The sequence below is a fragment of the Rattus norvegicus genome, chromosome 14 (assembly GCF_021556685.1).
Source record: "Rattus norvegicus strain SHRSP/BbbUtx chromosome 14, alternate assembly SHRSP_T2T, whole genome shotgun sequence".
Taxonomy (NCBI): Eukaryota; Metazoa; Chordata; class Mammalia; order Rodentia; family Muridae; genus Rattus; species Rattus norvegicus.
Window position 1 is genome coordinate 21,067,819 of NC_141547.1, and position 22,126 is coordinate 21,089,944.

The 22,126-nt window shown below is 36.8% G+C and overlaps 1 pseudogene across 1 annotated transcript; it reads left to right on the top strand.

Moving 5' to 3' along the window:
• The first annotated feature begins 461 nt into the window (after nt 1–461).
• Nucleotides 462–20,159, top strand: Ugt2b-ps1 (UDP glycosyltransferase 2 family, polypeptide B, pseudogene 1; annotated as a pseudogene). Its single transcript, NR_203088.1, is given in 5 exon segments — nt 462–1,213; nt 2,664–2,812; nt 4,338–4,469; nt 15,495–15,582; nt 19,473–20,159. The product of NR_203088.1 is annotated as a UDP glycosyltransferase 2 family, polypeptide B, pseudogene 1 (transcript).
• The last annotated feature ends 1,967 nt before the right edge of the window (nt 20,160–22,126 follow it).

A 22,126-nucleotide genomic window follows, 5' to 3' on the forward strand; every position in this document is an offset into this window, starting at 1 on the left:
CCCCATACGAATAACAATGCCAAGCAACCAGCGCTTCCAGGGACTAAGCCACTACCCAAAGACTATACATGGACTGACCCTGAGCTCCAACTGCATAGGTAGCAATGAATAGCCTAGTAAGGGCACCAGTGGTAGGGGAAGCCCTTTTTCCCGCTAAGACTGAACCCCCAGTGAACAGAATTGTTGGGGGAGGGAAGTAATGGGGGAGGGGTGGCGAGGGGAACACCCATATAGAAGGGGAGAGGGAGGAGTTAGGGGGATGTTGGCCTGGAAACCGGGAAAGGGAATAACAATTGTAAATAAGAAATACCCAAATTAATAAAGATGGAGAAAAAAGTCATTATTTCTTTTTTCCTATCACCATGGTATCTGTTACTTACCAGCTTTGAGCAATGCAAGTTATATTTTAACCTCTTGTATAAAGCTTTTCGGATAAAAGATCAAGCAGTGACAGAAGGGACACACTGTGACAAGGACTTTGATGTTCAAAATGCCCTGGAAGTGGATTTCTGCCCTGCTCCTGCTACAGATAAGTTGCTGTTTCAAATCTGGAAACTGTGGGAAGGTGTTGATGTGGCCGATGGACTTTAGTCATTGGATGAATATAAAAATAATACTCGATGAACTTGTACAGAGGGGCCATGAAGTCACTGTCCTGAAATCTTCAGCTTTCTTTTTTCTTGATCCGAAAAAATCGTCTGACCTTAAGTTTGAACTTTTTCCTACATCTGTCAGTAAAGATGAGCTGCAAAATCATTTCATAAAACTTTTGGATGTGTGGACTTATGAGTTGCCAAGAGATACATGTTTGTCATATTCTCCTATCCTTCAAAATATGGTTTATGAATTTTCTTCTTTTTATCTAAGACTTTGTAAAGACGCTGTTTCAAACAAGCAGCTCATGGCAAAACTACAGGATCCAAGTTTGACCTTCTTTTGTCAGACCCTGTGGCTGCCTGTGGGGATCTGATAGCCGAACTGCTCCACATTCCTTTTCTGTACAGTCTTCGCTTCTCTCCAGGCCACAAACTTGAAAAGTCCATTGGAAAATGTATACTCCCTCCTTCTTATGTGCCTGTAATTTTGTCAGGACTGGCTGGCAAAATGACATTCATAGACAGGGTAAAAAATATGATATGTATGCTTTATTTCGACTTTTGGTTCGAGAGACTTAGACACAAGGAATGGGACATGTTTTACAGTGAGATTTTGGGTAAGTTACATTTTTGCTCAGTAGACTGAAAACCTAAGTTTCACATGTGTTTAAAGACTTATGTCCATGAAATACAAAGTGAAGTAATCTTTTATAGGTGACCAAATGTATAATGATATCAGTTATCCAAGTCACAAACTCTTGTAAAAGCTCATGTAATTCATCAAATGGAAGAAGTTAACTGTTCTCATACAAGACAGTTTGGTTAGCTATACTGTTGCATAGAGATGAATCTTGATGGTCTCTGGGTGATTCTTTCCTCATCCACTGAAATTTTTCCTGTATTTTAATAAGTTTCTAAGCAGTTAGAAAATCTTGTTTCATGAAGATTCAAGAATGACATATTTCATAGTATCAATATGTATACATAACATTGAAGAAATTATTTTCTCCTACCTAGGCCAGTGTCTTGATTTAAAATGAAAATGTAGGGTCCAAAAACATGGACAAAGGGTTGAGATTGCTTCTATGCAGTTTAGTACCTGAGCTCTCTTCCCACTAACATTCATGTCAAACGACAGAAAACTGCCTATAACTTCAGTTTCAAGAGAAGTGCTGCCCTTTGATGGTATTCACAGGCACTGGCATAAACTTAACCTATGTTCATGCAGATATGCGTAAAAATAATTAAAAGGTAGATCATAAAATGTTTTCTTTTTATTTCTTTTTTAAAAATTTCCCTAACTTGGAAGCTATTATGATATTTCCCAAGCTTAGCAGTGGCACTGATGTTTCTAGCAGTCCCACATTTCTTTTTTGCGTTCCTTCCAAAATTCGATTGCAGATGGTTGAATTCAACAGAAGCATGGACACACATGCTGAATTTTTTGAAGTCATGCCCTTTTTTCCCTCTTAAAAATATACCACAGGTAATCTAGCCCAAAATTCCTATTCTTATAATTCTGAACATATTGATTCTTTTATAGTATAAATACTTTTAAGTATATCAAGTTTAAACAAGACTAGAAGCATTAGCCACAAATTAGCCATTTTAAACATTGCAATTCCCCGTAAGGAATGAAGAATAGCTACAAACTATCAGGATCCTGAAAACACTGGCTAGGGTGCACATCAAGATGAAAGTTTTGGACATGGAGTGTGTGTTTATATTTACATAGGTTTTTTTTTGAAGGATTGGAAAGAAAAAAACTGATTGTTTACTCATATAGTGGCCTAAAGTGTTATTTCTATAACTATTTAAGGTATTAAATTATGGAGGATACATAAAATAAGTCTTACAGATTACTTTAAAAATAAACACAAGTTACCATGTATTTCTATGATGCATAAATCAGTTATTGATATAAGTTATATCATATATTAAAATATTACATTTTACTTGCACATGTTATACATAAAACATAACAACATTTTGAGGAAATATATTTCATACTCAGCAGACAGTCCTGTCAAGTCTTCTTTGTCTCATTTGCACATTTTCCCTATCTAGGAAGGCCCACCACTGTAGAGGAGACAATGGGCAAAGCAGAAATGTGGCTCATTAGATCCTACTGGGATTTGGAATTTCCCCACCCAACATTACCAAATGTTGACTATGTTGGAGGACTCCACTGTAAACCAGCTAAACCCTTGCCCAAGGTAAATACATTCTTTTTGTCTTTTTCATTTCATATCATTTCTGATGAAATGTTCTACATCTTTTATTATATATTTCATTTCATTTTTCTCCCAACTATAGAGATATGTGGCAAGTGGAAATAAAAGTCCTACTAATTAAGAGCTCAATAAACCCAGAAAAGTTCATGACAGACTATATATATATATATATATATATATTATATATATATATATATATATATATAATGAGTTAAGGCATGTAGGCTATTGGAGTGATTAGCCATTGGGTTAAATTCTTATTTATTTATTTATTTATTTATTTATATTTTTATTAACTTGAGAATTTCTTATTTACATTTCGAATGTTATTCCCTTTCCCGGTTTCCAGGCAAACATCCCCCTAATCCCTCCCCCTCCCCTTCTTTATGGGTGCTCCCCTTCCCATCCTCCCCCTATTGCTGCCCTCCCCCCAACAATCTAGTTCACTGGGGGTTCAGTCTTAGCAGGACCCAGGGCTTCCCCTTTCACTGGTGCTCTTAGTAGGCTATTCATTGCTACCTATGAGGTCAGAGTCCAGGGTCAGTCCATGTATAGTCTTTAGGTAGTGGCTTAGTCCCTGGAAGCTCTGGTTGCTTGGCATTGTTGTACATATGGGGTCTCGAGCCCCTTCAAGCTCTTCCAGTTCTTTCTCTGATTCCTTCAATGGGGGGGGTCCTATTCTCAGTTCAGTGGTAATTATTTACCAAGCAACCATAAGTACATGAGTTTGAATCCCAGTGCCCACATACAGAGTTGAGTATTCTGTCACAGCATGTATGACTTTAGTACTGAGTTGCAGAATCAGGTTAAAATAGAGGATACTAACCTGTTAAAATAGTGAGATTCTTGTTCAATGAGAGACAGTCTCAAAAATAACATGTTAAAGTTAGTAGAGTAGAACATCTGATTTTATCATGGCCCTCATTATTTAAAACAAAGGCAGGGAATTTGAGAAATTAAGAAAATATGCTCATTAATACACAATATCAAAAAATTATTACATGCAATGTGGTTGATTATTACACAGTTATGATTATTTTTAAAGAGTCAAAACATTTTATTTATCATAGGAGGAAATATGCATTTACTGTCACATATGTATATACCACAACATAGATATCATTTAATCAAACCTTAGCTAATAGTAATAAATCAGACATCATAGGAGAAAATTGAACAGAAATGCGACATTTGTAAATTCTGTTGAATGAAAAATGCAATGCTGCTTCAAATTTACCAATATTTCATATACTATAATTGCATTCCTTAGCTTTCAATTCACCAGAAGGAAACACTGAGAATGTTTATTGAACACGTAGGAGTACACTTTATATTGATGCCTGTGTTTGACAATGCCAGTTTTGTCTTATGTATGTTTTAACATCATGATTCTATAAATTTCTAAGAATAGTTCAATTTTTATTCTCCTAGATGTTTTTTGTAAAGCTTTCATAATTAATTGTTCTACAATCACTATTGTGTGATAGACCAAGTGCTTTACTCACAGGATATGGAAGAATTTGTCCAGAGCTCTGGAGAGCACGGTGTGGTGGTGTTTTCTCTGGGGTCAATGGTCAGCAACATGACAGAAGAAAAGGCCAACGCAATTGCATGGGCCCTTGCCCAGATTCCACAAAAGGTGAGGTAAAGTGCCCATGGGAGGCGACTGTAAACTGAGATTGTGAAAGTCTCAGAAAGTCTGATTCTAGCAGTTATTGTATGCAACCTGGCATTATGATGACAAGGGTCAGGCCTGTGAAGGTTTTAGGTAGACATTGAAAATTCTTCTTGATTTCTCATGAAATGATAATAGTTGCATCCATTTTTAGTTCACGTGAACCAAAACCAACATGTACAGAACTTGTGCAACCGAAAACACAGAACAAATCTAAGACAACCCTTCCCTAGTGGAAGACCACACGTGGGAGAATATTTGGAGAGGACAAATGGCTCCTTACATTTTGTTGTTGGTTTTAATTTTGATTTTGATGATAAAAGCACACACAGTTAATACTGCACAAGTCAAATTAATACATTGGGCTTTCACAATGCCATGGCAATTTATTGGAGTATTTAACACAAACCCTTGTGGAGCTGCTTCCCAGAGACTGTTGACTTGACACAATTTCACACTGCGACTCAGATTAGTGGCTTCAACAGCCGGAAATCCCCATTCCTCAGACTCTTGAGGTAGGAAGATAGATGATTTTTAAGGACTTAAGTAGTAGGGTGGGTATGGAAGAAGGTGATTTAGTGAAGATTGGAGTAAGAGGGGATGAATAAAAAAAGACAATATATGAAACTCTTAGGGAAATGAAAAAAGAGATATCAATGTAAGTGCATGGTCCTAGTCATTATTTGGAGTTCAGGTGTAAGTCCAGTGTGCAGATGATGCCAACATGCTCGGAACTATTGGTCCACAGAAACTGCTCTTCAAAGGGTTGTATGTCTACTCGGTTGAAGTTGGTACAGAAGGTTTAATACCTGTGTTTGAATCCTACCCTGTCACCGTTCCATAGAAAGGTGGAAGCCAGAGGCATTAACCAACTTTATTCAGAGAATAACACTCTGAGGGTCACAAAAGGTCATATGAGTCCATAGCACATGATTTACAGCTGTGTTTAATCATCAAATGAGATGTGTATGATAAAACCAAGGTTTTGTCAAAAGGAACATGAAGGACAGCTTAAACATTGCTTGGCAGACAGTAGGAAGTCGAAGTGGTTAACCTGAAGCAGACGCACCCTTATCTGCTAGAGCTGAGAAGAGGGCCAAATCACAATCCAAGAGTAACTTCTGGGTTTGGAGAAACTGTGGTCAAATATCCTTGTCCAGTTTTCTTAGACTTTTCACAAGCACTAAAAAATTTCCTCTATCCTCAGAGTCTTTTCTCTCATCTCTTCCTTTTTAACTTTGTTAAGCACAGAATATCCAGAGTGATTTTAATATGCATTCAGATTTAGTTATCTTTGGATGCATGAATATCCCCAGATTCATGGGAATAAACAGATGGAATCACCAGAAATCCACAGGTGAGGACAAATGACAACAGTTAACTTCTTCCTTGGTATATACAGTCTTTAATTGGCCCAATGTAGATAGAATTCACTTCTGGTAGAAGAGTCAACGAATCTTTTTACCTTTTAGCTGGAGGATTTCTATCTTCATCATGTCTGCCACTCTCTTCTCACCTGCCACCTTTGTCCTTCATGACTCAGTCTCGAGGAGCCTGAGAGAAATCTAAGTTTTTTCATTGGAACATCTGCAATGGCAGATACATATCCTTTGCCAAATCTTGAGAAACTGGCCTTCTGAGGTTAAAATAGTTGAAATCACCTAGACCTGTCTAAAGGAAGTCTAGAATTTTCTGTAGAGAAATAATTCGGGTTCCTGAACATTCTTCACCTTCAGTTAAATTTAAAAATAAGAATAAATAAGGAAAGTTCAAGGATATCCCTTGGTATTCCCCATGATGATTTATTTTTAATAATTGTAATTTTAAAATTCTATTTGATCTTTCAATTATGCCCTGGACATGATGATTATAAAGAAGTTTTAAAATATGATTAATATTCCATCATTTACAGAAGTTTTAATTTTTTTCTACTACAACCTAGTCCACTGTCAGTTTTTATTAAAGTAGGCACTCCTTGTCTTCAAAAGTTTGGATAAGAAAAAGTACATTGCAAAAGTCTTCACTGAGTATAGAGGTAGAACCAAAAGAAATTTAGAATATATATCAATGCCCACATGAAGGTACAGCATCCAAGACAGAAGAGCATAGTGAATTGCATCTACTTTCTCTAATTCACTAATATTTTTTATCTTTTGTGTCAACTCTTGCTTTAAAAATGCGATATTATAAGGGATAATAAGTAGTATATTGTAAAATTTGAACAACATTCCTATGTGGGATATGGTATTGACAATAGTTCCTCCCCTGATTCACTAATACAGCAAGAAGAGAAAGGCAAGTAAAATTTTGTGGCCCTTATAATGGATCCATTCCAAAGGCTTATTCAAATTGTTTAATACATATAGGAGACAATTTAATGGAAAAAAAGTGTAAACGCAGTGAAGAATCCACAATATAAATAAATGCCTTTTTTAGTTTTGATTCAAATAGCTGTAATACTTTTGACTCTCAAAATGAAATCATGGATTTTCTAATGCCATAACTCTGAGTTAAATTGAATCGTTATTCCAAAATTAAGTATTCTCAAATATAGTATGTAGGTGATAAATATTCCCTAATAATTTTGAAAGATTTTGAGTTTTTTAAATTGTTCTTCTTATGGTTACCAACAATCATTCTCATTACTAGTTGCCTTAGATATTACAATGTCTGACCTTTGTGCCATAATAGGAGTAATAATTAGTGTGTATTTATGTAGAACATCCTGAATCTTCCATATACACATTGTAGCTCTTCTGGTTTGGTGGTAACTATCAGAACATCATCCATATAATGAATACTGTAACCCTAAGGAAAGGCCTGCATCACGGGCTCTAAAACCATTACAACATGGAATTGGGGCATCAGAGTGGATTTTGCCATGCAGTGACATAATACAGGGCATTGATATTAAATCTGGGGTTCTTTAGGGTTGAGAGAAGAAAGAGAAAAGGCTAAATATACCTTAATATTAAGATGAATAGTACAAAAGCAGTTTTTTAAATTCATAAAAATTGAAGACCAATCTTTACAAACAGGTGTCAGTGTAGATAATGACTGTAAATCTCCAATTGACCACAAGGTGGCATTAAGATTTCACAAGTCAATTAAGCATTCTGTTTATTATATTTGTAAATTACAAACCATGATAAACTACTGTGACTCCAAAAGTAATACAACTATTCTAGGCAGACTCGTTTCCCAATAACCTGTGTGTCACTTAATAGGGCATTGGAGAGGGGAAGTGGCAATACTTTAGTACAAGGACTATCCAGTACAGCACTTGTTTGAGTAGTAGCTTGTAATAAAATAATAGATTGGCTATACTCTGAAGCTGGCAGAAGTTCTGTATTCTTTTGATTTAAATCCTCACATTGTCTAGTCTTAGTATTCCCTCATAAGGTTTCTCATTTCTTGGCCAGCATTGTTTTTTGTTGCCAAGCAATGTATTGCCATACTCACCATATTTATTTCATCATTCCTTATCCCAGTGTTTGCCCTTTATACATGCAGAGCATAAGCCAGGTCTCCTTGATTCTGAGAACTGAACTGTTATAAGGGCAACTTACTTTGATTCTTAAAGTGGTCACTTTAACAATGTCAATTTTTGTAGAACAGACGTTACTCAAACAGGTAATTTCCCTCTGGGTTTGTAAGACCCTACATTGCTACATAACTTCAGAAAGTCCATAACATTTTTATCTCTCTTTGAAACTTAATCTTTGTCAATGTTCATCGTAATTATCTAAAGTAACTGTTTAAGAACTCTAGAATTTGTTGTCCCTTTACTTATTTTTCAATAGCATCTCTGAATCTCCCTCTGAAATTGGCATAAGGTGCAGAGGTATCTTACATATTTCTATATTTCAAGACACTAAATCTGATTCCATATCAGTTTTCATGCAGGTAGCCATAGCAGCATATCTAATGTGAGGGGACTGAAGGAGGTATATCTTACAACTTGTAATTTGTTGATAAAAATCCTTGTCAGCCTTTATCTATGATATTTCTGGGATTATCCCTCAGTCCTAACTGCTGAATGATTTTATGGGCTTTATCTTCAAGCCACACCTACCAGTGAGGAAATTGAAAACTGCTAAGAAGCAGTTTAGGAATTACATGAAGCCCATAGGGCAGACATTATGCCTCATTGCTCCAACCAAAGATAGTCATTGTTATATGGAGTAATAGGTCCATAGGAAGCACAGGCCTTTTTAAAATCTTTCACAATATCCATGTCTAATTCCTGATAAATATTTTGATTTTATTGAAACTTTACTGGGAACCACTAATCATATCTGGAAGGAATGGATGGATGAATTTCTTTCCCTTGAATTGCCCTAGCTTGCCTAGGATGTAGTAATAGCTTTGTCCATAGGCTTTCCTAAATCCTCTTCAAATAGGGAAAGATTTCAAGATTTGATCACCTGTGCAGTTCCCAGTAGTGGCATTTTCCTTTGCATTTTACCTGAACTGGGAAATATGCTACTGACCTTTTTGTATATTTTTATATAAATTCATTTAAATTTCAAATGTTATCCCCTCTCCAGTTTCCAGTCTATCAACCCACTATCACATCCCTTTTCCCTTGTTCTATGAGGGTGTTCCCCGATCCAACCCACCCCTTCCTTCCTCCCTGTCCTGACATTTCACTACACTAGTGAGTCTATCTTTGGCAGGACCAAGGGCTTCTCCTCCCATTGGTGATCAACAAGGCCATCCTCTGCTACATGAACTTAAAAAAACAATTTTAACACATTGTCATCCTGTTTATATTCATGCAAGAACTTGGTCATCACTTCCTGGTGATTATTAACCTTATCTTTGTAAAGAAAGTATTTTGACAACAGTCTAAATCAGTGCCCCTATGACCAACATCAAGCATAGATCTCTATGTATTCTGCCCTGATATTCTGATTCACCTCTTACTGTGAGTGTGCCCAATCTCCTGGTATGAAGCCAACTTTAGGTCCCCATTCAGTACCACTTGTTACAACTCCAGAGACAGAGACATGGTAGAATGGAGCTGATATGTGAGGCAGAGTAACTTCTCATGAAATAGACAATGTTATTAACAGCATCAAATAATGCATACTCTGAGGCTTAAGAAATGTCATATGAGTAAAGATCACAGAACTTCAAGCTGTATACAATCACAAGGACCAGTCAGGGTACTAATATATAGACTCAACTCCTATCTGGTACACATAGGAAGATGGCACAGACACATAGCAAGAGAAATCTTGTTTAAAGGAAAGATGGTAACAAGACCCTTGTCCTGTTTTCTCAGAGTATTCTCAATGCTCTAAGAATTCTACTCACACAACTCCATTCCTGGACCATTCCAACACTACAATATGGAAGGGTTCTTCCAGATGAGTCAGATGACTCCACATTCCTATGATCCAACACGTTGGCTATTAATTCCAAGTACTCATGGGCAAAGAGATTTCTGAATGGGAAACAAAAATCAGTGACACACAATCAATGACAAAAAAATTGAAATTCAATAAGATTACATAGAATAAGTGAACAAATATAAAAACTCTACTGTGTTTAAAATTTATTTTTATTACAACATTAAGCTGGAATATTAGAGTTGTCAAAATCATTTAGATCAAATAAATTATTAATAATTTGCCAATAGTCTTTGCAGTTGAATTATGTCACCATGGCAATGTACTAACGTTTTCTTGTATCATTAACTGTCTCATTTGTCTAATTATTTCTTCCTCAAAAGTAGTGATTATGGTTACCTGTGTGAGTGTAAAACAAAAAAATGTTGGTACTCTTGTGTGAGTCTTCTGAGTTCTCAGTACTCACTGCTTCTGATTTTCTCATATATCCTATGGGAGGTATTCTGAGCAGTTTTCTCTATACTTAAAAAAAAATGCTACATTATAACATTATTTCTATAGACCCTAAGAGAACACAAATGCCAGCCCAAGTTACTGTATCCTGCAAAACTCTCAATTAACATAGATGGAGAAACCAAGATATTCCATGACAAAACCAAATTTATACAATATGTTTCTAAAAATCCAGCGCTACAAAGGATAACAAATGGTAAAGCCCAACATAAGCAAGAAACTAATCGTCTTGGCAACAAAACAAAGAGAAGAAAAGCACACAAACATAACCGCACATACAAATATGAATATAACAGGAAGCAATAGTCACTATTCCTTAATATTTCTCAACATCAATGGACTCAACTCCCCAATAAAAAGACATAGATTAACAAACTGGATATGCAATGAGGACCCTGCATTCTGCTACCTACAGGAAACACACCTCAGAGACAAGGACAGACAATACCTCAGAGTGAAAGGCAGGAAAACAACTTTCCAAGTAAATGGTTGAAAGAAGCAAGCTGGAGTAGCCATTCCAATATTGAATAAAATCAATTTTCAACTAAAAATCATCAAAAAAGATGAGGAAGGACACTTCATATTCATCAAAGGAAAAATCCACCAAGATGAACTCTCAATCCGAAATATCTATGCTCCAAATACAAGGGCACCTACATACATAAAAGAAACCTTACTAAAGCTCAAAACACACATTGCACCTCACACAAGAATAGTAGGAGATTTCAACACCCCACTCTGATCAATGGACAGGTCATGGAAACAGAAATTAAACAGAGACATAGACAGACTAAGAGAAGTCATGAATCAAATGGACTTAACAGATATTTATAGAATGTTCTATCCTAAATCAAAAGGATATACATTATTCTCAGCACCTCAAGGTACTTTCACCAAAATTGACCAAGTAACTGGTCAAAAAACAGACCTCAACAGATACAGAAAGATAGAAATAATCCCATGAGTCCTATCAGACGACCAAGGGCTACAGCTGGACCTCAATAACAATAAGGGAAGAATGCCCACATATACATGGAATTTGAACATTACTGTACTCAACGATGACCTGGTCAAGGAAGAAATAAAGAAATTAAAGACTTCTTAGAATTTAATGAAAATGAAGGTACAGCATACCCAAACTTATGAGACACAATACAAGCTGTGCTAAGAGGAAAACTCATAGCTCTGAGTGCCTGCACAAAGAAACAGGAGAGAGCATATATCACCAGCTTGACAACACACCTAAAAGCTCTCAAACAAAAAGAAGCAAATACACCCAGGATGAGTAGAAAGCACGAAATAATCAAACTCAGAGCTGAAATCAACCAAGTAAAAAACAAAAAGGACCATAGAAAGAATCAACAGAACCAAAAGTTGGTTCTTTGAGAAAATCAACAAGATAGATAAACCCTTAGCCAGACTAACGAGAGGACACAGAGAGTGTGTACAAATTAACAAAATCAGAAATGAAAAGGGAGACATAACTACAGAATCAGAGGAAATTCAAAAAATCATCAGATCCTACTACAAAAGCCTATATTCAACTAAATTTGAAAGTCTGCAGGAAATGGACAATTTCCTAGACAGATCCTAGGTACCGAACTGAAATCAGGAACAGATAAACCATTTAAACAACCCCATAACTCCTAGCAAAATAGAAGCAGTCATTAAAGGTCTCCCAACCAAAAAGAGCCCAGATCCAGACGGGTTTAGTGCAGAATGCTATCAGACCTTCATAGAAGATCTCATACCAATACTATCCAAATTTTCCACAAAATTGAAACAGATGGAGTACTTCTGAATTCCTTCTATGAAGCCACAGTTACTTTTATTCCTAAACCACACAAAGACCCAAGAAAGAAAGAGAACGTCAAACCAATTTCCCTTATGAACATCGACACCAAAATACACAATAAAATTCTGGCAAACCGAATCCAAGAGCACATCAAAACAATCATCCACCATGATCAAGTAGGCTTCATCCCAGGCATGCAGGGATGGTTTAATATACAGAAAATCATCAACGTGATCCATTATATAAACAAACTGAAAGAACAAAACAACATGATCATTTCATTAGATGCTGAGAAAGCATTTAACAAAATTCAACACCTTCTCACGATAATAGTCCTGGAAAGAATAGGAATTAAAGGCCCATACCTAAACATTGTAAAAGTCATATACAGCAAATCAGTTGCTAACATTAAACTAAATGGAGAAAAACTTGAAGCAATCCCACTAAAATCAGGGACGAGACAAGGCTGTCCACTCTCTCCCTACTTATTCAATATAGTTCTTGAAGTTCTAGACAGAGCAATCAGACAACAAAAGGAGATCAAGGGGATATAGATTGGAAAAGTAGAAGTCAAAATATCACTATTTGCAGGTGATATGATAGTATATATAAGTGATCCCAAAAGTTCCACCAGAGAACTACTAAAGCTGAAAAACAACTTCATCAAATTGGCGGGGTATAAAATTAACTCAAAGAAATCAGTAGCCTTCCTCTATACAAAAGAGAAACAAGCCGAGAAAGATTAGGGAAACGACACCCTTCATAATAATCCCAAATAATATAAAGTACCTCGGTGTGACTTTTGCCAAGCAAGTAAAATATCTGTACAATAAGAATTTCAAGGCTCTGAAGAAATAAACTGAAGAAGACCTCAGAAGATGAAAAGATCTCCCATGCTCATGGATTGGCAGGATTAATATAGTAAATATGGCCATTTAACCAAAAGCGATCTACAGATTAAATGCAATCGCCATCAAAATACCAATTCAATTCTTCAAAGAGTTAGACAGAACAATTTGCAAATTTATCTGGAATAACAAAAACCCAGGATAGCTAAAACTATCCTCAAAAATAAAAGGATTTCAGGGGGAATCACTATCCATGAACTCAAGCCGTATTACAGAGCAATAGTGATAAAAACTGCATGGTATTGGTACAGAGACAGACAGATAGACCTATGGAATAGAATTGAAGACCCAGAAATTAACTCACACACCTATGGTCACTTGATATTTGACAAAGGAGCCAAAACAATCCAATGGAAAAAAAGATAGCATTTTCAGCAAACGGTGCTAGTTCAATTGGAGGTCAACATGTAGAAGAATGCAGAGTGATCCATTCTTATAACCCTGCACAAAGCTTAAGTCCAAGTGGATCAAGGACCTGCATATCAAATCAGATGCACTCAAACTAATAGAAGAAAAATTGGAGAAGCAACTCGAGCAAATGGGCACTGGAGAAATGTCCTGAACAAAACACCAACGGCTTATGTTCTAAGATCAAGAATCGACAAATGGGATCTTACAAACTGGAAAACTTCTGTAAAGCAAAGGACACTGTTGTTAGGACAAAATGGCAAAAAAAAAAAAAAAAACAGATTGGGAAAAGATCTTAACCAATCCAACAACACATAGAGGGCTTATATCCAAAATATACAAAGAACTCAAGAAGTTAGACCGCAGGGAGACAAATAACCCTATTAAAAAATGGGGTTCAGAACTAAAAAAAAAAAAGAATTCACAGCTGAGGAATGCCGAATGGCTGAGAAACACCTAGAGAAATGTTCAACATCTTTAGTCATAAGGGAAATGGAAATCAAAACAACCCTGAGATTTCACCTCACACCAGTGAGAATGACTAAGATCAAAAACTCAGGTGAGAGCAGATGCTGGCGAGGACGTTGAGAAAGAGAAACACTCCTCCATTTTTGGTGGGATTGCAGACTGGTACAACCATTCTGGAAATCAGTCTGGTGGTTCCTCAGAAATTTGGACATTAAACTACCTTAGGACCCAGCTATACTTCTCTTGGGCATATACCCAAAAGATACCCCAACATATAAAAAAGACACATGCTCCATTATGTTCATAGCAGCCTTATTTATAATAGCCAGAAGTTGGAAAGAACCCAGATGCACTTCAACAGAGGAATGGATACAGAAAATGTGGTACATCTACACATTGGAATATTACTCAGCTATCAAAAACAACGGCTTTATGAAATTCGTAGGCAAATGGTTGGAACTGGAAAATATCATCCTGAGTGAGCTAACCCAATCACAGAAAAACACACATGGTATGCACTCATTGATAAGTGGCTATTAGCCCAAATGCTTGAATTACCCTAGATGCACATAATACATGAAACTCAAGACAGATGATCAAAATGTGAATGTTTCACACCTTCTTTAAAAAGGGACAAGAATACCCTTGGCAGGGTATAGGGAGACAAAGATTAAAATAGAGGCAGAAGGAACACCTTTCAGAGCCTGCCCCACATGTGGCCCATACATATACATCCACCCGATTAGACAAGACAGATGAAGCAAAGAAAGAAGTGCAGGCCGACAGGAACCAGATGTAGATCTCTCCTGAGGGACACAGCCAGAATACAGCAAAAACATAGGCGAATGCCAGCAGGAAACCACTGAAGTGAGAATGGGACCCTCGTTGAAGGAATCAGAGAAAGGACTGGAAGAGCTTGAAGGGACTTGAGACCCCATATGAACAACAATGCCAACCAACTAGAGCTTCTAGAGACTAAGCCACTACCCAAAGACTATACATGGACTGACCCTGGACTCTAACCTCATAGGTAGCAATGATTAGCCTAGTAAGATCACCAGAGGAAGAGGAAGCCCTTGGTCCTGCTAAGACTGAACCCCCAGTGAACGTGATTGTTGGGGGGAGGGCGGTAATGGGGGGAGGATGGGGAGGGGAACACCCATAAAGAAGGGGTGGGGGAGGCGTTAGGGGGATGTTGGCCTGGAAACCAGAAAAGGGAATAACATTCAAAATGTAAATAAGAAATACTCAAGTTAATAAAAAAAAGAAATATTCAAGTCAATAAAGAAAAAAAGAAAAAAGAAAAAATATTTCTCTTTTAGAAATTATAATTACATAATTTCTGCCTTTCCATTCCTCCCTTCAAACACTCCCATAAACATGCCTCCTTGGTCTTTTTCAAATGCACCGAGCTCTGTTTTCCATTACTTGTTACATACACATATTTATGTCTCTACACTTAAAATTCCTAAATATATCCTGCTCTGTCTTTATAATGTTAAATATGACATCACCAACAAAATTGTCTAACATTTAACAGGTTCTTTGGAAATTTGATGGCAAAACCCCAGCAACGTTAGGACCCAATACCAGAGTCTACACGTGGCTCCCCCAGAATGACCTCCTGGGTAAGTCTCTGGAAATCAAATGCAACATCATGACTGAGTGACTGATTACTGTAGCTATTTATTTTAACTTCAAATTCTTCACATCACACTTACTTCATGGATTATTTATTTAAGACAACAAATTCTGTCATGGATTTGGTCTTTTTATCCCTCATTTCTTTCATCCTTTTCTTATTCCTATCTTTCTCTTTTTTTAAGTCAGGGGGATTTTATTCTAATTCATTATTGTTAACTGGAAAGAAATATCAAAACTCTGAATTCTGCACAACTTTATAAGGAAATATGTATGCATACACATAAGTTTCTACATGGTTATAGTCCCATACCTTATTTTTTGTTAAATGACTCAGTCATGACTCTACCTCCTCTCTCTTTCTCCTTCTGACTTTACATTTTAATCATTTTGCATAAAAATGTGTTTACCAGTGCCTACTCTCAACATGCAGATTGTTAAGGTTAAATAACTCCCTCAGTTATACAACAGAATGATTCTTTATCCGCTCAGAGCAACCTAGATCAACATTAAAACAGTGTTAAATTGGTTATTTTATTTATTTACATTTTAAATGTTATTCCCATTCACAGTTTCCTTTCCACAAAACCACTATTCCCTGATTTTTTTTTCATGCCTCTATGTGGGTGCTCCCACATCTGCACAACCACTCCTTCCTCGGCGGCCTAGTTTTCCCCTATCCTGAGTCATCAAGCCTCCACAGACCCAATGGGATTCCCTCCAATTGATTCCAGATAAGGCCATCCTTTGCCAAATATTCAGCTGAAGCCATGGATCCCTCCATTTGTATGCTTTGGCTGGTGGTTTAGTCCCTGGTAATTTTAGAGGGTCTGGTTGGTTGACATTGTTGTTCTTCCTATGGGGATGTAAACCCATTCAGGTCCTTCACTCTTTGCCCTAACTTCTCTGTAGGAGTTGCGAAACTCACTCTAATGGTTGACTGCAAGTATCCATATCTGTATTGGTCAGGCTCTGGAGAAGCCTTCCAGGGGACAGCTATATCATGTTCTTGCCAGTAAATGCTTCTTGGCATATCAACAGTATCTGGGTTTGTTGTCTGCTGAGGGGATGTACCCCTTGATGGAGCAGTCTCTGGATGGCATTTCCTTCAGTTTCTGTTCCACTCATTGTCCCTGCTTTTCCTTTTGACAGGAGGAATTCTGGTTTAATATTTTTGAGGTGGGTGGTTGGCCCCATCCCTCACACAGAGGCCTTGGCTATCCATTGAATATGGTTTCTGCAGACTTTCTGTCCCCTTTGTTCATTATTTCAGCTAATGTCCTCCCTGTTTGTTCTGAGAAACCTCTTGAGTCCCTGGAACCTGGTGCTTTCTAGTGTCTTTCCCTATTTGCATCTACACTACTGTTATACAACTCAATTCAAATTCCTGATCCTCTGTACATCTCCCTTATATCCTCTTATATCTGAAATGCCATAAAGTCTTTTCCTTCCTCTCCTCTCCTCCTCCAAGATCCCTCCTACCCTCTACCTATTTTGATATTTTTTCTATCACATTTGAGTATGACTGAAACTTCCACACTTCTCTTCTTGCTTCTTGAGCTTCATATGGTCTGTGAGATGTGTCATGGGTATTCTGTGCTTTCTCTGTCTAATAACCACTAATCAGTGAGTAAATACACTGCATGTTCTTTTGTGACTGGGTCACCTCACTCAGCATGAGATTTTCTAGTTCCATCCACTTTCCTTCAAATTTCAAGAAGTCATTGTTTTTAATAGCTGAGTAGTATTCCATTGTGTGAATGTGCCACATTCTCTGTATGCACTCATCTGTTCAGGGACATCTGGGTTGTTTTCAGCTTCTGGCTGTTTTAAACAAAGCTGCTATGAACATAGTGGAGCATATATTTTGTTATATGTTGAGACAGATTTGGGGTATATTCCCAGGAGTGGTATAGCTGGATCCTCCGGTAGCAGTATGTCATATTTTCTGAGGAACCATGGAACTCACTTCCAGAATGGTTGTACTAGTTTGCAGTACCACCAGCATTATAGGACTGTTCCTCCTTCTCCATATCTTCACCAGCAATTGCTGTCACCTGAGTTTTTGATCTTACTCATTCAGACTGGTGTGAGGTGGAATCTCAGGATCATTTTGACTTGCATTTTCCTGATGACTGAGGATTTTGAACATTTCTTTAAGTTCTACTCACCCATTCAATCTTCCTCAGGTAATAATTTTGCTTAGCTCTGTACCCCATTTTTAAATAGGGTTATTTGGTTCTGTGGAACCAGGTTTTTAAGTTCTTTTTATATTTTGCATGTTACCCCTCTCTTGGATAGGTTTGGTAAAGATCTTTTGCCAATCTGTGGGATTCCATTTATTCACTAATTAATTTTATCTACTAGGGACTTCATATGTTCAACTGAAAATGGGTTTTTCATACCTCAAATCTCAAGCCGCATGCTAATTTGCTTCTCCAGAAATCTAGTTTCTTCTTGCTCTGAGACAAAAATATTTCAGAGAGCTTATGATTTTAAGAAACTTTATGTAGAAACATGTCCTTTCAGTTCCTCTTAGTATACATATCTCTTTTTATGTCCAAAACTGCTAATTAATATTAATCTGAATTCATATTTTTCTAGGTCACCCGAAAACCAAAGCCTTTGTAACACATGGTGGAGCCAATGGCCTCTATGAGGCGATCTATCATGGAATCCCAATGATTGGCATTCCTATATTTGGAGAACAATATGATAACATTGCCCACATGGTGGCCAAAGGAGCAGCTGTTTCATTGAATATCAGGACAATGTCAAAATCAGATTTGCTCAGTGCACTGGAGGAAGTCATAGACAATCCGTTGTGAATATAAATTTCTATAATGCGTTTCATTCATTCATTCAATCAATCAGTCAATCACTTGCTTATTCATATATACATTCATTGTTTTCTTACCGAAAGACAAACAAACGAGAATTATACTGAGATGAACTGACATGTATTAGTGCATGGTTCAGGACACACATTATACTCTCCTTTACTCATTGTTTTTAAATTCCTTGTAAGGCTTTATGTTCCCTTGCTATTTAAATCTGGGTAGTCTTAAGTGTGCAATCCTTCTGCTTTACCTTCCACACTGCTTGGCCAAGAAGTATTTTTGACACCCCTGGACAATACCCCAAAAGAAATCTTTCATTTCTTGTGTGGGTTTTTTTTTTATTAAGAATTCCTTGGTTATTGGAAGGAGAACCATCAGGTTAGATGAGCAAAGTTCATTAAAATTATATATGTACAAAGACCTGGAATAGAATGTAAGGTATAAGTAGTTAATAGTTTAATTCTTGTTTTGTCATATATTCTTGTTGTTATTGTCTCTATTTCTCTCCTCTTCTCCTCTTCCCATTTCCCTAATTAGATCCCTTGAAATCTGCTATCTCCCTTGACCCTATTCACATAGTCTTCTCTATTTACACCCCTTCCCAGTCTCTGAGGAGCATCTACTTTTCTTATTCTTCTAAGAGATAAGTTGAATCCTAAACTGTAAATGACTGTAATATGAATACTAATGAATGAGAATGTTTTAATGAGAAGAAAGACACAGTTTTGCTCTTGTGCTTTGAAATTAAAACCATTGTAATTCTTACCTGTTGTACTACATCAAACTGATATTTAGGAGTGGTAACTCAGGCCTCTATGTCACCCTTCTACTTGTGTACCCATCAATAATTTTTTCAACAGTAGAGTCAAATGCACTTGCATCATGCTTCTTTGTGAAACTCCAGCAACTTTTCTAGAATCAGAATGTTAACAAAAAATGAATGTCAGCAATAATATCAAAAATTAGGCTCAATGGGTAAGAGCAGGGTTTTTCATAGTATTCATTCCATTCACTGATGACCATTTTATCACTTATAGCTATAAAAAAAATGCTATGTTGTTGTCAACCATTCACCATGACCAGCCTATGAAGCCCCTGGACAGAGTTGTCTTCTGGATTGAGTTTATCATGTGCCACAAAGGGGCCAAGCACCTGAGACCACTTGGACATGACCTTTCCTGGTACCAGTACCACTCTCTGGATGTGATTGGGTTCCTGCTTGCCTGTTTGGCAGTCATTGCAGCCCTTATTGTAAAATGCTTCTTGCTTGTTTACCAAATCTTTGTGAAGAAGGAAAAGACAATGAAGAATGAGTAGAGCCTCATTCAGTCTCATTCTAATTTATGAACCATATTATAAACTTACTGATTTTTTAATCAAGGCAGATCACATTTGTAAGAAGACATATAACTCCGTGAATTCTGATATGTAATCAAAAATCCATCATTTTTAAATTTTAAAACCACTTAATGTAAAAAGTTACATTGTAGAAAAATGTGCAGAATAAAAGTATTCTTGATAGAGTCCTAATAATCAAATTATTAATCTTAAAATATTTGAATAGTGTCCATTTACCTCTTTGTCTGAGACTGAATCTATAGCTTTCATACAATAAAATGTAGCTAACTTGTACACGATAAATACTGACATATAAAAATGTTCCTTTTTCTGTAATAGTCTTAATTATTTGTTGTCTGGAATAAAGTGTTGTTAGTTTGGATATCAGTTTTAAAGGAATCTGTTGGCTATTCTGTTCCTCTAAAATAATGTGCTAATATAAATCATCTCAAGGGAAAAGCAGAACAGTTTATTTGGAATTGTGGATACAGTTCCTTTGAATGTAGAGTAGCAGGGAAGGCAGTGTAGCAATCAGCCAGAGGAGGAAGCTCACTTGTCATAGCTCAACCACATATGGAAAGCAGAGTGAGAAAGAAGTGGGGCTAAGCTATGAACTTTCAAGGTTTACTCCAGTGATGTACTTCATCCAAAAAATTTAACCAATTCAATTAAGATTTCATAACCTCAATCAGCACTACAAATTTTGGGAAATGTGCTCAAATTCATCATCATAGTTGAAACATTTTACATTCAAACCAATAACAGGAAATAACTCTGTCTTTAACATTTTTAGCATACATTATGTTGTTACCATTCTAGTCCACCAAGTGTAACACACCACCATAGAACACCTGTACTTCTTCAGTATAATTTAGTTATGATCATGAGGAATAATGTTCATTGGAAATGAAACTTATGAACAGGGAACAAATGGAAACCCTAAATAAAGTAAATTTAGTTTTGAGATTGGTTCTTTATGATGCTGGTTGGTATACATATATATCATATACAAAGAACACAAGAATTTAGACTCCAGAAAACCAAATAACCATATTAAAAATGGGGAACAAAACAAAACAATGAATTCTTACACAGAATGGCTGTGAACCATCTAAAGAAATGTTCAGCATCCATCTTAGTCATTAGGGAAATGCAATTCAAAATGATCCTGAGATTTCACACCAGTCAGAATGACTAAGATCAAAAACTCATGTGACAGTAAATGTTGCTGAGGATGTCGAGAAAGAGGAATACTCCTCCACTATTGGTGAGTTTGAAAGCTGGTACGACCTCTGTGGAAATCAGAGGGTGTTCCTCAGAAAATTGAACATAGTAGTATCTGAGGACCCAGTTATACCTCTTCTGGGCATACACCCAAATGATGCCCCAACATATAACCAGAACACAAGCTCCACTATGTTCATAGCACCATTATTTATAATACCCTGATGCTCGAAAGAACTCAGATGCCCTTCAAGAGAGGAAAGGATAGAGAAAATGTGGAACATCTACACAATGGAGTACTACTGAGCTATTAAAATCAATGACTCCATGAAATTCATAGGTAAATTGATTGACCTAGAAAATATCATCCTGAGTGAGGTAACCTAATCTCAGAAAAAAACATGATATGTACTCACTGATAAGTGGATATTAGCCCAAAAGCTCGAATTTCCCAACATACAATCTACAAACCACCTGAAGCTTAAGAAGATGGATGACCAAAATGTGGATGCTTCACTCCTTCTCAAAAGGGGGAGCAAATATATCCATAGGAGGGGATATGGAGGCAAAGTTTAGAGTAGAGACTGAAGGAATGGCCATTCAGAACCTGAGTCACATGTGGCCCACAGATATACAGCCACAAAAACTAGATAAGATTGATGAAGCTAAGAAGTGCATGCTGACAGGAGCCGCATATAGCTGTGTCCTGAGAGGCGCAGCCAGAGAATGTCAAATACAGAGGTGAATGCTTGAAGCAAAACATTGAGCTGTGAAAGGATTCCCCGTTGGAGGAATTAGAGAAAGAAATGAAACAGCTGAAGGGACTTGTAACATGATTGAACTTAGTTCCCCCCAAAAAAGACAGAGCCTAGCAGAATGGATGTTGCATTAAAGAAAAACACCTTAACAATAAACACAGACATATCTTCAAAAAATGGGCTGGAAAGAAAAGGTTTAAAAACAAAGAGGCCAAGAAGCAAACTTTAATTATCATTCTAATATCTACTAAAATAGACTTAAAATCAAAATTAATCCAAAGAGACAGAGGACACTTCATATTCATCAAAGGAAAAAATCTACCAAGATGATAATTCAATTTTGAACATCTACAACCAAAACACAGGAATAC